The sequence below is a fragment of the Equus asinus genome, chromosome X, assembly GCF_041296235.1.
Source record: "Equus asinus isolate D_3611 breed Donkey chromosome X, EquAss-T2T_v2, whole genome shotgun sequence".
Taxonomy (NCBI): domain Eukaryota; kingdom Metazoa; phylum Chordata; class Mammalia; order Perissodactyla; family Equidae; genus Equus; species Equus asinus.
Window position 1 is genome coordinate 123,572,313 of NC_091820.1, and position 12,933 is coordinate 123,585,245.

At 49.6% G+C, this 12,933-nt stretch overlaps 1 long non-coding RNA gene across 1 annotated transcript; it reads left to right on the plus strand.

Moving 5' to 3' along the window:
* The first annotated feature begins 585 nt into the window (after positions 1 to 585).
* On the plus strand, positions 586 to 12,505 carry LOC139042709 (uncharacterized). Its single transcript, XR_011499767.1, has 4 exons — positions 586 to 5,166; positions 8,951 to 9,110; positions 9,835 to 9,974; positions 10,188 to 12,505. It is a non-coding gene; the product is annotated as an uncharacterized lncRNA (long non-coding RNA).
* Positions 12,506 to 12,933: the final 428 nt, after the last annotated feature.

Below are 12,933 nucleotides of genomic sequence, written 5' to 3' on the forward strand. Positions count from 1 at the left end.
TTCCTGCTTCTCCTTCTGGTTAGAATTCACGTCCGCTCTAGGTGCCTCTGAGCTCCGCCTGAGCCTCCGTGAGTGTGTGCCAAGCAAGAACTTGGGAGGATCGACTGAGGTTGCAGAAATGGACTGCCCAGCCCTGCTTTCCCCAAATTCCAGCCCCCGTCGCGCCCACTTAGAGAGGGAATTTTACACGAAAATTTCAAAGGCGGCCTCACTCTTCAAGTAATAAAGATACGACTGAAAACGAATCATGACAGTGAATGTCTGGTATCAGTGGGCAGGATGATATGGTTTGCAGTATTTCGTCACTCGGGCACTATCCTTCTCTGTGCCTGGCTCCTCTCCTGCAACTCGGAGGTGATAACGGTCCGCATCTCTGAGTTGCTGTGAGGAGCACGTGAAATGATGTGTAGAAAGTGCTTAGGCCCCGGCCTGGCTTTTCGTCACAGTGCAATCACGTTCCCAGGTATCACTATGTCTCTACAACCAGGTGGAGTGTGTGAGTGCACGTGTGCACTCAGTCTCTCTCTCTCTCTCTCTCTCTCTCTCTCTGTCTCTGGTTCAATCGCTCGAGCTGGTGGTGAGGGGGCTTGACATCTATTAAAGTCATTCCACCCGGGTAAATTATTTCTCCTTATTTTTAATGGCTACATAGTGTTCTAGTCTATCAATGTACGTTTTTTCTTCAGCCAAGCTCCTAGCGTTGGACATTTAGTTTATTTCCGCTGTCTTGCTGTTATGACCAACACTAAAATGTGGGACCCTTGGATGATCACCATGGGGTATTTGTTGAGTGTTTCAGTTTTGAAAAGTTAATCACAATCTTTGTTTTGTTTTCACCTTATTGCTCACGCAAAGTTCCCTAGAGTTAGGAAGATCTGGGCTACCTGCAGATTACTGGCCATTTTTACTTTTAAAGCATTTCCTTATGGTCTATGATTTGCTTAGAAAGTACGGAAATCATATCTCGTGATACCTCAGGAACATTTTAGGACCTACATACACTATTAGACAGATAGGAAGGCAGAAGCCATCTGGCCTCATGTGCCACTCCCTAAAGTCCCCTCCCCCAATTTCCTTCTAATTCGAATTCCTTTTCCGTAAGCTTTAATTTTGATCAAAGGAATACACGCATAGATAGTTTTTAAAAGATCAAATAGTACACAAGGGCTTGTAGTGAAAGCAGTGAATTCCTGCCCCTCCTCTGCTCTCTCGGTTCCCCATCCCAGAGGCCAAAACTACACATGTCTTTTGAGCGGTTGCCTCCATTTTTCTCAATCATATGCTTTTATGAGTACTTCTTGACTTGTGACAGGAGGCATTTTCTGCTGCCTTCCTGCTGTCCCCTTGGCTCTCCACCCCCCTTGATACGCTGTGCCTTTTCTCACTTGGGGGGACCGCCATCCATCCAGGCAGCAGCTCCATCAAACTGGCAGTAGCCCCTGACTCCTTGACTGCCCGTCCTTCACATGGCTGCCACTGCACCTTCACCGCACGCCCTGTTGGCCCGTGTTTCCATTTAATCTTCACGGCACCTGGAGGAGCTCCAGCACTCCTTCACCCCCACCTCGACTCTAACAGCCTCCTTATGACTATATTGCCTCCCTTTTTCAGATGACTCTGTTTGGATCCACTCTGCACACTGACACCCAAATGATACATTTCTAAAGCAAATGGAATCTGTTACTCAAGGCCTTAAATTCTTAATGAAGCCTTCCACATCCCACCCAGGGTTGTGTGCTCTGCACTGCCTTTCCCCTCATCTTACATCCTGAACTCCCTTCTCCAATCAGACCACGATGTGCATTCTACCCTGAGGAGGCCATGTTGTTTCCGACCCCTGCTCCCGTGCACCTGCTCCTCCCTGGACCTTGAAACAGCCTCCTCTCTCTCCTGTGTAGCACGTCAACTCTGGGGCAGGACACGGTTCAGCCTGGTGCTTCGTCTCCTGACAGACTGGCCCGAGGGACGCAACCAAATCTCCCAGAACCGTTTGCCAATTTCTCTATCAGAACACCACTGACATTGAGTCTTCTGGCAAAACCAGTCAGCAGACAAGGGAGTTTGTGAATTCCTCCAGCGGGAGTATATCTGGAGATCTGCCAGTGAAAACCACTATTTCACTATCTACATGTGTACTTACAGAATACCCCTACATACCATGCTACATAAAGAGCTATCTGATCTTATTCTATAGAAGAAATTTGTGGTAACTTTGGAGAGGAGAGATGATATATGTATACACATATGTGTGCATATATATCTAAACACTTAGGACGATTAGATTTATCAATTAGCATGCAGAAATGGCCATACATGAAAGTGATAAAGATGTGGAACTAACAATGGGAGAATTAGAAAGTGCCTGGAAGATGTGAACCTGGAACCTGGAAGGTGCTTTCCGTGGTCATTAGAAAATGCAGAGTCATACGAGCTGCTTTAGTGGGGGAATGGCGCAGGTAAGAGTGCAGGTTTGCTTTGAAACATGAAGGATGATGATAACAAAATGACAACTATAGTTAGGTGAGAGCTTGGTATGTACCAGGCACCAAGAAAGGGCTTTGCATTAACTCAACGCATCTTAGAACAGCCCAGTGAGACGGTTCTTATTGGCTCACTGCTTTAACTCATGAAGAAATAGAGGCACAATAATCATGTCACGTTACCCATCTGATGAGAGGAAGAGCTGGTGTATGAATCCAGGGAGCAAAGGTGCAGCCCGCATACAGATCCAGTAGCCAAAATGAGTAGTCGGTGAGTAGCGAATGCCGAATCTTCCCAGACAGGCAGGAGCCCAGGGCATTGGCCTGGGATGAAGTGTGAGTGGGACTGGAAAGATTGGTGGCATAAAAATCAAGAGGGCATGGGTGATCCGAGAAGCAGGACCTGTGTGGTATTGGCCATCCTGTGGCAAGCACTGAGAGAGCCCAGCATGTGTCCATCCACAGAACCAGTCACAGAGATAAGCCTTAGTGCCAGGTGTTGAGAGAGCTGGCAGATCCTGGAGACAGGAGTCACATCAGGAGCTGGAGTTTCCCCTCTCTTCCCTCCACATGGCTTCAGTGATGGCTGAGAAAGCCTGCCACAGCTCTCCTGCCCTCTGGAGCTTCCTCAGAGTGTGACCCACGATCCCAGCTCTGGAAGAGGTCAGCTATCAGCTTTCTGTGCGCTGACAAACGACCAGCTTGACTCTAGCGGATAAGACCCCCATCGCGGCCAGTGGCTGTGTTCTGAGCACTGCCCAGATATCTGGCCGTCTGTTTCTGGTGTGTCCTTTCCTCATCCACAGTTTGGAACTCATGTTAACTTTTTGGATTTTGCCCTTTCTTCAGAGATCTACTTGAGGACTGGGAAGCCCTCTCTAACAGCAGCAGCGGATGCGAAATTCAAGGTATATTAGTCAGAGATATGCAGAGGAACAGCAAGAATAGGAGTATGATAAGTTATGGGAAAGGAGACTTGTTATGAGGATTTTGGTCACGCATCTGTGGAGGCTGAGAAGTCCCAGAGTCTCTCGTGTGCCAGCGGGAAACCCAGGAAAGCTGGCGGCATAGTTTAGTCCCGGTCTGAAGGCCAGAGAAGCAGGGGAGCCGATGGGATCAATCCCAGGCCAAGGGCAGGAGAAGATGAGATGAGATGTTCCACCTCGAGCAGTGAGGCGGGCAAAAAGGAGGCATGTCTGCCTTCGTCCACCTTTTGTTGTATTCAGGCCTCAATGGATTGGATAATGCCCACGCACCTGGGGAGGGCAATCTTCCTTACTGCGGCCACCTCCTCAAATGCCAACCTCCTCCCGCAACACCCTCCCAGACACAAGCAGAAGCCATGTTTAATCTGAGCATCCCGTGGCCAGTCAAGGTCACATAGAAAAGCCACCACTGTGGTGGGTAGGGCAACACCGTGGACTATGGCATGACACTGTTCCCACACCTTCGCCGCCTCCCCACCCCCACCACGCCGAAAATGACTTTTTCTGTGGGCAGGATAGGGTTCGCGTTATTGTGTCCTTCCCAGAGGCACTGTCCACTCTGAGCGTGCAGTCCATCGAGCCTCATCCCGTGGCTATGTGGTCCACCAACCAAGGGAGAGTGCAGGTGAGTTGATCATTCAAGGTAGTCAGTGCTAGCGGGGCCGCGCCCCTCTTTTCGTCCAACTCTCAAATTGAGAGCAGCTGCAAAAATTCCTCAGCAGATGGCCTCCTGAAAAGAAAGGGGTTTCCACTCTCACCTTCATAATCAGGAAGCTTAGTGACCTGGCAGCAGAGAAATGAAGTGCCCTTAACTTTCATCCTACAGCGACACAAGAAAGAACTCTGCTTGGGGTTGGGAGTGGGAACGTGAAACCAGAGGAGGACTCAGAGAGGTAGTGCCTTATGCCTGGGCCTTGGCGAGTGGGCAAGAGTTCCAGAGGTAGAAAGGTAGGAAAGGATATGAAAATCCTGAAAGGGGTGGTTGGGAGTTGTTTGAATTCACTGATGGGACCAATCCTGGGAGGCTGCTATGAGTCACTCTGTTGCTGGTTTTTCCCTGCTCTTCCCAAACGTGTGCAACAGTAACCGTCTTGCCAAGATTGCGAGTGCCAACTTGGGGTCCTTCACACTGTGCCCAGCAAGTACTCCGCGATCCCAGAGATGGCAGGATTCCCCTGAATCGCCGCTCGGAGGTGTCTTCATGTCCATGTCGAAGAGCAAAGGGAAATTCACATCGACCGCTGGGGATGGGAGGAGTGAAGCATGGAAGGCTTCCTGGAAGAGGATGGCACGGAGCTAGGCTTGAAGAGCCTGAGTGATCAAGATTTCCAAAGTCTGAGAAGACGGGAAACTAAGGAAAAGATACGTGAAAAGCCTCGAAGCAGAGCTAGGCGTTGAGGGATGGACATAGAAGAAGAAAGAAAGAACAAGAAGAGCCAAGATTTCAGTCAATAAGCAGAGCCTTGGGACATGAGCGGGGTTTGCGCTCTTGGAGCTGGAGCGAGTGGCCAGTCTCCCTGTCAATCGTCGCAGACCCGCCAATGACGACGTGTGAAGGCGGGGCCAAAGGAACGCTGTCCAGGGAAGCGAAACGCTTGACCGGGCTCTTTAAAATGTGGATTGTGCAGCGCGGCTTCCGTGGACCGTTTCCCTCCAGGATGGGGGAACATGGCGGCTCCGTCTCCTGCTGTCCCCAAAGTGTAAGTTCCCTTGACTTCCTACTTGGCTGTCTGTCGGGTGATTGGAGGGAAGCGGGGGGACGGTGTGTGCTCAGCTCCTCTGACAGGCAGTGTGCCCCGGGCGGGCTTCTGGGTGGACGGCAGAGAAGGCCCCTTAGCGGCGTCCGGGCCCCCGGTGGAGCTTGCGGCACAACCTGATGGAAGGCTCAGCTCGTCTGCTCGTGGCGATGTGGGCCTTGACCCCCCTGTTGGTGGTCTTCAGGACTGGAGGTGTCTGCAGCTTGGAGAGGAGGAAGGGGCTGGGGCGGAGGGCCGAGTGGCCGTGGGTCCAGGACGGGCCGTGGCCGTTGGCGGCCAGGGAGCGGGTGTGGCCTTTGGTTGTCCAGTGTCGCGGGCTGGAGGCTGGCCCCGGGTCTTTGTGGAAATCTGGGTCCTGTCCGTTTCCGTGAGCCCTTTCGTCAGGGTCGGGATCTCGGTGATTTTCGACTCGGACAGAGGGAGGTGACGCGCTCAGGGAGCGTGTGTGCGAGGGTGACAGCTGGTGGCCCATGGCCGCCTGTGAGCGCAGACTTGGGTTTCCCTGCCCAGCGTGAGTGCGCGTTTCCTTTCATTGGTTGCTCCCATTTCGGGATGCTCTTCTTCCCGTGCGGCTGAAAAAGAACGACACCCTGATAACGTCGGGGGAAAGAGTGAACAGCCGGCCTGCTCAGCTCGGGCTTGGCTTGTTCCCTGACCCCGCGAGTCCCCTTCAGTCAGCACTGCACGCTGTTTTACGTATTTCTGCAAAGCCCTTCTGGACCTAATGTCATCGCGCTGAGTGGAGAGTGGCCCAGACGCTGTCAGTGTGTTTGCATGCAAAGTGTAGTGTTCCCTACGCTTTTCCAGTGTGAAACCCAGCGGTGTGATGGGCGAGCCCTTGTTGCTTCGAGTCCCTGAGGGGCATCACGGCCCCGGGGCTTCTATTGCTGGTTTCATTCTGTAATCTCGTCCGTCCGTAGCGCGGGGTGTTTTTGTCTTCCTCGTGATTTTGCGGCCATTTGCATGTGTTTCATGTGGATTTCAGCTGGGTTTCCTAAGCATTCTTCAAACGATAGTCTCTTCCGTGTGCCCTTTGGGAAGTGATTTGTGCGGCTGAGCACCAGAAGTGTTCCAGTCTGTGTGAAGGCCCCTTAGCCACTCTTGTCAGCCAGGACTGGACCCTGCTGGGCACTGAATTTTGCATGCCCTTCCTCATGCGTTTAATGAGGAGGTCCTGGCCCTCCCCCATAAACGTCCTTTAAACGGTTTCGGGGAAATTTTAATTTACAGAGCTGGAATGTACCCTCTGATAGAGTGTCGTAAGTTTATAATAGAATTGCGTGTTTGACCTGATTTATATTGTTCTATTCTGGTGTTTCTCCGTCTTCCTAACTTTTCTTAAAAACTCAACGTTCTGAGGTCCTCTCCACGTACAGGGCCGAACTTTCAGTTGGCTGAGTCCTTGTTGTTTTACGACAGCGAATGCTCTTAACCGTATGTTGACGTGCGTCCCTGGCCCGGGGTGGGATTGTGTTTTACGGAACAATGGCGTTTGGGGTCATTTTATTCTGTTAAAGGAACGTCCTGATCCTTTTCGTAAGCTTCGTGTTAAAGTTTTTCATGTCACCTTCGACTGACAAATGAGGACACGATGGTCCTAATTGTGTCTGTGCGTTTTGCTTTACGACACTTAGCGGCTTCAAGCGGTCCGCTAACCTAATCTTGCATTTTATTTACTGTTAAGGGTTTTTCATACCATTAAAGTTTTGAAATTTTAGCCTTTAGGTTTCTTATTTCACAGCTCTAATAAAAATTAAGAAAGGTTTGTTTTCAATGTTAAAAATTCACACGTTGTCGATCTGGCTGAGCGGTGCTGTTTTACGACACTGAATTCCCGGAAGTGCGCCTCACTGGTCAACACTGGAAGTCATTTGGGTTCTTCGGGGACTTCATTTCCAGCAATCATTGTGTGTTGCGTGTCGCGTTATTCGATTGGGTTCTGTCCTGAGTCTTTTCATGCGTTTCCTGCTAAAATCGTGGGGCATTTTCCACTTACAGAGGTGGAAATTCACCTCCAGAATGAGTGCTGTTAAGAGGGAATGGCCCTTGCAGGTCATCGGGCATGCTTTTGTCTATTACTGGAGGGCAATAATTGTGCATTTATTCCGTTGTCATTTCTTTAAATGTTGGCCTGGTTCCTCCTTCCCTCGTGTTGTCGCAGAGAAGAAACGTTTTGTGTAGTTTCTGTGTCCAGAAAAGCAGGATAGGCCAATTCATGTCCTGACCGGTCTGCCCCAGGACCACTGCTATCCCATCTGTTTGAGGTCCTGGGCCAGACTGCGAGTGCCATTGCCCCACCCCCACGTCAAAGGGTGCTGTCCTTGCCTCTTTGCACACAAGTGCTGACTGTGCCTTAGTGGCTCAAAGTGCTACAATGTCGCGTTAAGAAATCGACAGTGCCCGTGTGTTTATCCTCATGCCTCCATCCTGCGACATCCACTGTGTATTCAAGGGGAGAATTAAATTAAAGGAACATTGTTGTTTTCCTCAAAATCCTGAGGACACTATTGCCTGGCAGTAACCTCAGAATTGTCAAGGAAAACAACTACTTCCTCTACGTAATGGTGATGGTTGAGTTGGCTTATGAGCCTTCTTGCAGGTTGATTCTTGATACTGACTTGAATTATGTATGTTAGCTCATGTAGAGATGATTTAATGACTTGAATATTGGTGGGGCATTGGTGTTCTCTAAATCCACCTTGATCACATTTAGAAATGGGACAGATGTATTGCTGGTATTTGCTTTACTGGTTGTATTGCTGGTCTTCCTTTATCTGTGCGGTTGGTACTGACAGGAATAACAATTTCCGGAATTGGGACACTCACTCACCTCGCCGGTGAGTCCTGCCTTTTCAGGCAGAGCCCCAGACCTGGATCAATACCTACGTGTGGAATGAAGGTGCTTTTAATCCGTGCCCATTGCCCATAGTACAGTAGGACGTATTGCAAATTAAGAGCAAATTCCCCAATCTGTGTATTTCCAGATGTCCAGTTTTTTCTGTTGTTTTGTCCTCAAAGACCTATGTTCGATATCGGATGGTAGTAACGTTATGTACTATATGAAATTCTTCATGAAATTGTTCTGAATTCAGTTAGCTCATGCCTAGTTTTAGCAGTCTTTGAACTTAATCTTTTACCAATTACTGAGACCAATATAACGACCCAGTTGTCTAATGTGCATCTCATGGTCTATTAAGTAGAAGACAGAACCCATGTGAATGAATTGTTACCCGTAATCTTGCGTGGCATGTAAGTGTCAGTAATTGGGAACACAGCGAGAGCAGGCACACATTCCAAAGGTTTGTTCCCATCCTTTTATGTGTGAGTCAGTTCCCTTATTACTGAAGAGAAAAAATGGAGTTGGGAGACCCCTCCCCCCCGCCCACCCCCCCCCCCCCCCACCCCTGGCTTCTAGCAAGTCACTGGTCACACCTGTCAACATAATGTTGAGTGAATCCCATCCGTGTTTGAGTAAAGCGGGATGAACCCTGGTTCACTTGAAGGGGCAATGAGGCCTCTAAAGCAGTGGCCTTATCTTGTGGTTTGACTCATGGAGCGCCTGTCTCACAGTGTCTTTCACTCTTTTGGCCTACCTCACACAAGGTGCGTGAGTGGGTCCTCTGGCCTCACCGACCATTTTCAGAAATTTCTCAGGATAAGGGAAAGAACAAGTTCGCCTGAGCCTCTTGACTTATATGAGTTGGCAAGTAAACTGTTTTTCCTGCAGTTGTGCTGGGCTGTCCACCCAAAGTCAAGTCTCCTTGCAGATTTCTACCATCACCATCCCCTTCAGGACCTGTGATGGCAAAGTCCAGTCCAGGTCATCCTGTGGGCCTGTACGGAGAAGAGAGTGGAACTGGAACCAACAGTCAAGAGCAGGCAGACAAGTAAGTGCCATCTCGTGTGATCGGAGGCCACAGGTGTTGGGAGGAGAGTAGCACTGATCTCCTGTTAGCTGTAGCGCTATTTCAGATGGTGTGGAAATCCCTTCCCTGAGTGTCTAAGAGGGGAATTTCCGGGAACGTCGGGGGCACTCCCTGGGCACTGCTTATGAACCCCATGGCTGAGATGCTAGGTCTACCACCAATTCTTGACTAGTCAGTGGCATCTTTTTCCAGTCCCTATTGGTGTTCCTCTGTTTCCTGTGGGTGCCACTGTTACAGCCACCTTGACTTTATTAGACTGTCAGATTTCAAAAAGAACCGATGTTGACATTTTCACGTCAAGGTTTTGATCTGTCTTATCCTTTGGAAAACCTTTGCCAGCCCAGGCAGAAGCAGGATGGACTAGATGGGACGGTCAAACACAACCTTCAGGAATCCAAAGATTGTGGGAGATTGCTCATGTGCTTTTTATCTCGGGTGTGAGATCGTGGATTTGGATGTAATTTAAGACCGGGTCTAAGTGGGAAACGGGGGAGAAGGTGAGACCCGTCCACCACGTGGGTGCCAGACAATGGCAATCTGCCAGTCTACCCCGGTTGTGGGTAGGTGAGCATTTATATAGCAGTGGCCCTGCAGGCATAGTCTAGCAATTGAAGTAATGAATAGGTCCGTACTTGTTCACGCGCTTACCCCTCCGTACATTGTTGGCCACTTTGTTGCCTAGCAGATGTTGCTGAGACCAGACGTTGTGTTTCGTGGACAATAGAGTTCTGGTATCTGAGTGAGAAAGACCCTTGGCCCTCTCTAGCTCTCATATTTGAGCTTGAGTTTCCACAGATGGAGACGGGGAGCACACCTTGCTATCAGGTATGTTGTGAGAATCAAGTGTGATGATCCTTGTAAGTGCTCGGCATGCAGCGGGTCCTGAAGGAAGTAGCTGAGCACTTCCAGAATCCATAGATTAGAGCAGACCCTTGTGGCTTGGTTGAGGTCCTCTCCCTCCCTGTGAGCCCCCGCTTCCACTTCAGTTCTTGAGACCTTTGCCATCATTTCAACGAAATGTTTTGTTTCCTTTCACAGGACCAGCAAATTTCCTCAGCGATTGCTTCAATCTCTCTAGAAACCAACTTCTCTACTTCTCCTGTGATGCCAGGGGAAAGCCGGGCAATTCGGACTTTGCCTTCTCTGAGCTGCAGTCTTTCTGGCCAACGTGGACACCTTTCGTCAAAGCTGACGTGGCTCAGCACCAAGTTCAGGCTGGAGGCTTCTTGTTCACTGGCAGTGCCACCAAGATCTCCTCTGTTCCCTGTCTGTATAAAGTCACTTGTTTTCTGGGGGGTGGTTAATTTGTTGAAACTTAAGTGAAGAGTTTGGGTAATTGGGAGGGAGTTCTTGATACAAATCTGCACTAGGTAAGGTGCGTTCCAAGACGCTTCTGCCCTTTAGTCTCATGGATGGCTCTGGTTCCCGGTTCCTCTATTGCTTTATTGGCACAGGTTTCATCCAGAAGGTCGCATCACAGAAGCTGAAGTTCACTCACCAAGGGTGAAAACAATCCACATTTCTTTGTGAGTAGAGACTAAAGTATGTTGCCTTTATGCAGCCCACTGACACTTCAAAGTCATTATTGATCCTTCTGATTGGTTGGATCACATAAGATTTGCAGAAGATAGGGGTCATTATGTTGTCTGCCCAGTGAAAACCTGAGACCTGAGATACTTAGAAATACCTGTGCTCAAGCCCATGTTCCTTCACCAAGTGACATGACGGTGACCATCACTGGCCTGGTTGCTAGTCAAAAACTCAACTTGTGAAACTTAACCGTAACTGCGATGCCTTCTTCCCCTTCCACATACACTAGGGCCCACTGCCCAGGACATTCATTTGAGGTCACTTCACGGCGGGAGGGGTGCGAAAGACCTAGATGAATGGTTTCAGGGTCAATCTGCTGAGTATTGGCACTTAAAAACAAGTGACGGCTTTGAGGATTCCAAAAGAGTGACTCTAATTGATGACATTCTCAAAATCAAGACTCTCGGGGAAAGAGAAGCTGACCCTCCTCAGACTGTAAGGTGGGATCGGGTTCTCTCCCAGGAGTTCGTTCTGAGGCGAGCCATGTCACTCACCCAGTGAGACATGTACTCATGAATGTCTGCTCACTCCTGGGAATGTTAATGTGCTGTAGCTTTTGGTGTGAAGCATTCCATGTCAAAGTCGCGTTTGGCGTATGTATTTTTTCATTCCTCTTGTTGCTGTGGGGGTTGGAAAGAGAAGGGATTATATTGGACCCCTTAAGGGTAGGCTCCTGAAATGGAGTGTATTCCTTGTTCTACTGGTTCCCTGTTCTGTGCAAAATGGCTATGGCGGAATAATATTCCATTGTATGTATGTACCACATTTTCTTTACCCACTGATCTGTTGATGGACACTGAGCCTGTTCCGTGTGTCGGCTGTCGTGAAGAGCGCGCCATTGAACACCGGGGTGCAGACACGGCTTTGAGACAGTGATTTCGTTTCCATTGGCTGTACACCCAGGGGTGGGATTGCCGGATCATGGGGTGGCTCTCCTTTTACTTCTTGAGGAACTTGCATACTGTTTTCCATTGTGGCTGAAGCAGTTTACATGGGGGAACACTTCTTGAACTAAAGAGATTTCATGACTGGTTCTCCAGCCACTTCTGATTGTCTGTTCTCTTGAGGAGAAGAATGATGGAGGTTGGAGGCTCACGTGGGGAAGGGGGTTCTGTGATCAGGAAAGATGGAAGGACTAACTCCTTGCTTCTGGTGCTTGAAGCCTAGAGCTGGGAAGGGGGCTGGACAGAGTGTCCTCTGTAGAGCTGCTCTCAGAGCAGGAGGACAAAGCAGAGAGGAGGATATGCTCCCTCAGTGTCAAAGGCGTGTTGGCCTTTGTATGTTCCAGAGTGCCTCCTGCCCGCTTGCCCATCCCTGGCACTACCAGGGATCAGCATGGCTGGAGGATAATAGATAACAATGCAGATGGTTGAGTGTGACATGAGAACATACGGCCCTCTGGCCAAGATGAAATTTTGATGATGGGGACTGTTGCTGACTTGTGCAATAGGAGTATTTTGGACTTTGCTGCTGAGGAATGCTTTGCTGTTTCTGCCTGATTCTGTGCACTGACTTAGCCTGTGAATAATGGCTCGAGGAACATTGGCTCTTTGCCCTCCTACGTTGTTGTGTAGAACATTAACATGAGGGAGTCTTCTGAGAGAGAACTGCTGTTGTCTCTGGGGAATAATCGCTCTTGGTTGAGGTGCCCAGTCACTCTTTCGTATTGTTGACGAGCTGTGTCCCCGTGGAGAGAATGATGAAAGCGAGCTGCTCTTGCTGCTGTTATATTTCCACAGACCACGCGGACACTTCTTCCTTCCACCATCACATGACTCAATTGCCTTTTTCAAGTCCCTCAAAAAGCGCATGCCGGCAATGGCCGAACGTGGGGTGTGGGAAATTCTGGGTCCCTGGGGAGAAATTGGCCATGGGCCGCGGTCAGGCTTGCGTGCTCTGACATGAAGGTGCTGAACAGAATGTCGTCCACCATGCAGGGCGATGGCATCTTAGGAGTCATTAGGGATGCTGAATTTCTGGATGGGAGTTGGGCTGGAGCTTTAGCCAAGCGTTTCCATGTGAGCTGTCGGCACTCTTCCGCTGAGTACACTCTGCACATTGGTAGGAAGAGGAGAGTCACTGGGCCCTGTCCATGAACAGTAGATGAGGCCGTGGACATTTAGATCCTCATGGATGTGCGCAGATGAGCCTGGATATCCAGGAATGTGCCTGGTGAGCTCTCCAGGCTGGAGGA